Below are 6,450 nucleotides of genomic sequence, written 5' to 3'. Positions count from 1 at the left end.
GCCATCTCCTTCGTCGACGCCCGCAAGTTGTTCGACGGTATGCCAAGGTACAAAATGGACTCCGTCGACGAGTTCTTTTTTCACAATTTCTTTTGCGACTCCGACGGTTCATCGTCCGATGATGAGGAGGAGGTATTGGCTGCCGTGTTGGTCCATCGCCAGCTCAACAGCCATCAGCCGTTGTTCCGTGGCTCCATTCCGGACCACCTTCAGGCGTTGAATCGCAACCGAGAGAGCGGGCATTTCCTTCTTTGGAAGGACTACTTTGATACAACAAACCCGTTGTTCAAACATCAAAAATTCCGCCGCCATTTTTGTATGCGTAGGCATCTTTACAACCGTATTAGAGAGGGGATGGTCGGCTATGATGACTATTTCGAGTGCAAAGAGGATGCCGTTGGCAAGATAGATTTTTCCTCTTATTAGAAATGCACTGCCGCCATCCGAATGCTTGCATACGGAGTGCCCGGTGATCTTATTGACGAGTACGTCCGTATGAGCGAGTCTACTTGCCTAGAGTCCCTGCATAAGTTCTGCAAGGCTGTTATTGTTGTGTTTGTCCCTGAGTACTTGAGAGAGCCAACTGCTGAAGATACAACCCGCTTGTTGACGATGAATGCGAGCAGGGGTTTTCCAGGGATGCTTGGTAGCATAGACTGCATGCACTAGGAGTGGAAGAACTGTCCTTCTGCTTGGCAAGGGCAGTATAAGGGCCATGTCAAGGCTTGCACTGTGATACTAGAGGCCGTGGCGTATGAAGATCTCTGGATCTGGCACTCTTTCTTTGGCATGGCCGGATCACACAATAATATCAACGTACTTCAGCGCTCACTGGTGTTTGCTAGGCTTGCCGAAGGCAACAACCTACCGGTGAACTTTACTGTCAATGGTCACAACTACAACAAAGGATACTACCTGGGTGACGGTATCCATCCTCAGTGGACCACTATTGTCAAGGCAATACCCAACCGTGTGAGAGAGAAGAAGAAAAGATTTGACCAAGAGCAAGAGAGTGCTAGGAAGGATGTCGAGCGTGTCTTTGGTGTTTTGCAATCTCGATGGGGCATCGTTCGGTATCCTGCTAATAAACGAAGCACACAGAAACTGTGGGAGGTGGTGACTGCTTGTGTGTTCATGCATAATATGATCGTACAAGACGAGCGCCCGAAATGTCTGTACGATCAAGGGTTTCAGTTTCAGGATGAGAATGTTGTGCCTGAGCATGGAGGAGCGGCAACGTTTGAACAGTTCATCCAATTTCATCAAGACATGCGTGATTGGAAAACTCACGTGCAACTACAAAATGATTTGGTTGAGCATATGTGGGCTCATGTTGGCAATCAATATATCTATCTTCTTTTATTTGTTTGCAAAACTATGCGAGACATTTTTATTTTTATTCAGTTTGTAATAACTATGATATTTTTGATCCAAGTTATGTTATTTGATTCATATTATAAAAATTATGCAAAATAAGACGGCCAACCGTCCACATCGACACGTATGGGTCGGCGTGTTAGACGCACTACCGATCCATATCTAAAAGAGAACGGACGTTTGACGGACTGTCGACCCAAACGAATAAGAAACGAACGAAAACGTTGTTGGTTTGGGTTTGTTCATTGGAGTTGCTCTTAGAGGATATACACCAGGCCGAGAACCACGGCTGACCATGTCTAACCCAACAGAGGCGATGACCACGGCTGACGACGATGTCTACAGACGACAGCTACGCTACCAGTACACGGCCGGTAGAGCTAAGCACTCTAGCCCGGTTGCTCAGTAGTCTACTCCAACTAACCAATTGATCAAGCAACGGGATGGCGTAGCATTACGTACGGTGGTTACGGGTTCCCTGTCACACGCCCGACTATATATAATCATACAAGTAGGCAAGTAGCCACTATGCTATACTACTAGTACTATACCAGGCGCACTGACCAATGCAGTGCAGCGCCGACGATACGGCCGACCCTGACCTGCACCCCCCCCCCCCCCCCCATCTCTCTCTTCCTTTTGTTTTCTTGCTACGAGGCGGTAGCGCTAGCAGTACGTACCTTCCGTCCGCTCGCGTGTGTCCGTCGCGCTACTGCTCGACAAGTGCAACGGTGTGGGGGCTCGTCTTGGAGAATCATTAGAAGGTTTTAGGTTTCGACTTGTTAATTGACATCATGTGGATGTGGGGGCTCCGGGCAAGTGAGACTGCCGTGTCAAGCGTCAGGCCAGACAGTCCTCTCGCCCATTAATCTTGGACAGTATTTTGCGCCGATCCGAAAACGAATGGAGCGTGTGGACGGTGGGCGGACGGACGGACGGCAACGGCCGGCGTCCTTGTCAAATACTGATTGCAGGTACGTACGGGGCTGCTGTCACCGTAAACTCTGACGAAACTGGATCCAGTATCTATATGATGATGACGACCACGACCACAAAGCTAGCTAGGAAACCTCACGTGGCGTCCAACAACACGTTTTCTTCGACGATGAGACGCCTATATTGATTAAAGTTAGACATGCTTACCTTGTCTCCTACGTGATGAGCTTACTGGTTTTTTAGATAAAGGATATTTTTTTACTCAAAAAAATAATCATTACACTTGGTCTCTACACAATTGAGATGCACACAGTCATACATATAACCAAGTCTAAGTTCTATTTTTATTAAAAAGGTGGAATACTAGTAATTATGTGAATATAACGGCTAAGACGTAGGAGAGCCAATTCAAAGATCTTGATGCGATCCATGTCGGGTAAAATCATAAAAGTACCTCTCACCGTGACCTTCAAACATGTACAAACCTTCGTAAATAGATCCTAATTCTCCACACGTCGTAGAGACAACCGTAAACGAAGCATACATGTACATTTATAGATAACTTGTAGAAGAGAATTTTTATCGTTAATAACTTTATCATTTTTACCCCATCCTGTGATTTCTACAAAGTCAAAGCAACCAAATCAGGACAAGCTTCCCATCCTGTGAGAAATTCTGAACTTGTTATTGATCCTATGGAACTAGTTGCCAAAAATATTAGCAACACCATTTGAAGGATACAAGCCACAAGCTACTTTGATGGTTGGCCATATGGAACGAATCAATTTGCAGTGAAAGAACATGTGTTTTATGGTCTCATCATGGTGACAAAAAAATACAATGCACACTCCCATGCCAATTTCTTTTAATAAGGTTAATTTGGTAAGAATGACTCGTCGACGAAATACCATGCAAATTCTCTTGAGTGGCATCTTCATCTTCCAAATATTATTACCATCTAGCACATCTCACTGGATCAACACTCTATACTTGGAATCATCGAGAAATACATCGATCCCATGCGACAATTGCGCCATGGACATGCGTTGTACCAAAGTGTTCCATGATTCAGGTCTAGGACCAATTAAATATCTGTTGAATGTCATATTCAGCGGAAATGATTCCAAAACCGTGGCGATAGTATCACCCTTGATGCACACAATATGTATAGGGCATCATATTGTTTCCCAAGAGTGGCATTCCCTAGCCACTTATCGTCCTAAAACCTAGTCTTTGACCCGTCTTTAATGAAAGAGGGTCCATAACGAAAGAAATATTTTTTTATAGCCATTAGACCAGCCCATCTTGGTCTTTGCGACGGCAAACCCCACTCAATTTATCCAATCGATATTTCTTCTTTTCGCTATCTTCTTGCCAAAATAATCTTGATCAAAAATAATCCAATCTATATAAAACTTTTTATGACAGTTGGAAAAAGAAAATCATATACAATATCATATTACTTTGCATTGAGTTTATGAGGACCAATTTCCACCCAGAGATAGAAGTTTATCTTTACAACTACTTAATCTTTTTTGTAGTCTGCCCTCATCGTGTTTCCATTCAACATTTGTGAGACGCCTGTAGTGTATCGGTATCCTCAAGTAGATCATTGCAAACTAGCCTAGCCTACAACCAAACAAATCAGCGTACATGTGACCCTCATCTTGGGCCTGAGTGAAACAATACAATTCACTCTTATGGAAGATTACCTTTAGACTTGACACATGTTCGAAGGTGACAAAATTAATTTCAGATTTCTTGCTTTATCAATGTCATGATACATAAAGAGAATTGTATCAACTACATATTGAAGGATAGAAAGTCCACCATTCACGCCGGCTCATCCTTGACCCCACGTTCGCCGATCTAGACGTCGTGGTTGCCCTGCGGCGGGGCCAGACATGCTTGTCCTTAATGCAACATCTGATCTGCATGCCGCAATTGCACTGGGGCGGGGGTGATGTTGACTCGTCCTTGACCCGCCGGAGCGGGGACGACGACTTGCGCTTCACGTGATGTCGTGGCAGGAATGACACTCCCTCCTTGATGTGCACCGAAGATAGTGGTGTCGGTCTCATTTGACAGAGTGAACGCTTCGTCGATAGCTCGATCCGATGGTCAATTTTTTCCCATCACAACGTCCTCTGCTCCAATGGTCGGTCCTCACCGTCGCCGTAAGAGAGGAAGATCTCCTTATTGCCCCATAATTCGGTTGTCGTGGAAGCCGATGGGCCCGAAGAGCGAGGGCGGCGGCTCCAAAAACCATCGGACAAAGAACTGCCACCGCCTCCACCTACCAACATGAATAACCAGTACTTCGACATCGCCTCTGGGCTCGGATAGTATGAAGGGCTCGGGGATGGTGACGGGGAGGCCGAGGGAGACGATACTCGAGGAGGGGGAATGTGGCTCTGTGCTTCCCTGATGCGCGACTTAAATAGCAGCGGCTAGGCCATATGAAGGAGAGATCAACCCGCTTCAATACGACATAGTGGCCGAAGTTGACTTCTCGGGATGCGGCCCTCGCATTGAAGAGGCGATGCCCAAGAGGTCACGTCTGTCTGCGCCGCCGTCCCGTCTGGTAAAATTACGGGCATTAATGCCGGTCACTACATGCTTTTGGGCCGGCATGAACGTGCCAGGGCAAGCGGTGCATGCGTTTGATGGAAAGCGCGGGAGAGGCGAGTGTTTTTTTGGTGGGCCAGGGTGGTCACAAGCAGACATGGCAGCGGTCTGGACGCCCGCAAGGTCCCCCCATTTGTCTCTTGTTTGTGGGAGAAGAAAGTGTGTCCGATCCGTCCCGCAGACCGATGCAGGAGCGCGTTGGATGGGCACACCAAGTTTGAACCATACAAGTTGTGCGAGTTCTCGGTTCAGGTCCAGAACTTTGAGGGACAGATGGTGCTTGGCCAGGGCTGGCAGTACTTCTGTCGCCGCCACAAGATTGTCCCTAGCTACTTCGTCATGCTGCACATCTTCGGCCTCGGCCCCAAGGTCCAAATCTACAACCATGTGAGCTCCATCAGATGCAGGGTGCCCTGCAACAGTCGCAGCTGCATCGATTACTTTGCTTTCGCTCCCTGAACTTGTTAGTATGAACTTTGTAATTAGTTTGCTAAGGTGATGGAAGAAATTGATGCGAACTTGTTAATATTTTGTGCATGATTTACCATCCCGTGCTGAAGCGGGGGCATGGAATGCCCTTGCCGTCTTTGAGCTTATGACTGTTAGTAGTATGTCTGTTTAGTTGTTGTTAGCTGTTGTTTAGCTGCTAGTTTATGTGTTGTTAGTGTTCTGTCTATTGTTGTGCCTAATGTGATGGTAAGAGCATCTATAGCCGGACCTTGCAAATCCGGCCCCTCAAACGCCCGCGGACACGCCCGTACGCTTGCACACACACTGACCGGTCAGACCTCAAATTTTCCTCTTCACATCCAACTATCTCATATTTCATCCATCAGATCCATACAAAAGCATGCAGAATATATCCTACGTACTACTAGTGATCTTATTCCTCGTTGGAGATGGCATGTGCTGGAGCCTGAGCCGCGTGTGCCGCCTCCTCCGTCACATTCGCCGCCTCTGCGCCACCCACGCCTCCTGCATTCGACGCGTGTCCACCGCAACCGACTCAGAGCGGATGGAGTTGAGGATGGCCAGCTGCTTCAGCTACAGATCGACCATCGCCGTCGGCTCCTCCTCCGGCTTCTGCAGTGGCGCCTCCTTCTCCGGCGCGTGTGGCTCCTCCTCGGGCTCCTGCCCCATCTCCTCCCCCTCCTCGAAATCCACCACCGATTCCAGAGGCAGCCCCGCTTCCCTTCGCATTCAAACGTGCCGAAGGAGGAAGAGATGGTGCTGGATCGTGTAATGTCGGCCGCGTGGTGGCATGGCTGACGGGCTCGGAGCGGCGCCACACGGCATTGATATCGCGCCGACGGTCGAGGTGCCAGTCGGACCGTTGGGTTTGCGTGGGGCCAAGCCGTCAGGGCCACGTGGCGTGCGTGCGTGGGCTCCCCCATATCCGTCCCATATTTTTGCTGAAAATGCGGGGTGCCGGTTAGCCCGGGTGTTTGAGGCCGGTTTCAGAGGCTCGTGTGGATCGAATTTTTGTGACCGGACAATGACCGACGGCGT

Source organism: Hordeum vulgare, chromosome 5H, assembly GCF_904849725.1.
Source record: "Hordeum vulgare subsp. vulgare chromosome 5H, MorexV3_pseudomolecules_assembly, whole genome shotgun sequence".
Taxonomy (NCBI): domain Eukaryota; kingdom Viridiplantae; phylum Streptophyta; class Magnoliopsida; order Poales; family Poaceae; genus Hordeum; species Hordeum vulgare.
The sequence above is the reverse complement of the archived record's forward strand: the minus strand, read 5'-3'. Positions refer to the sequence as shown.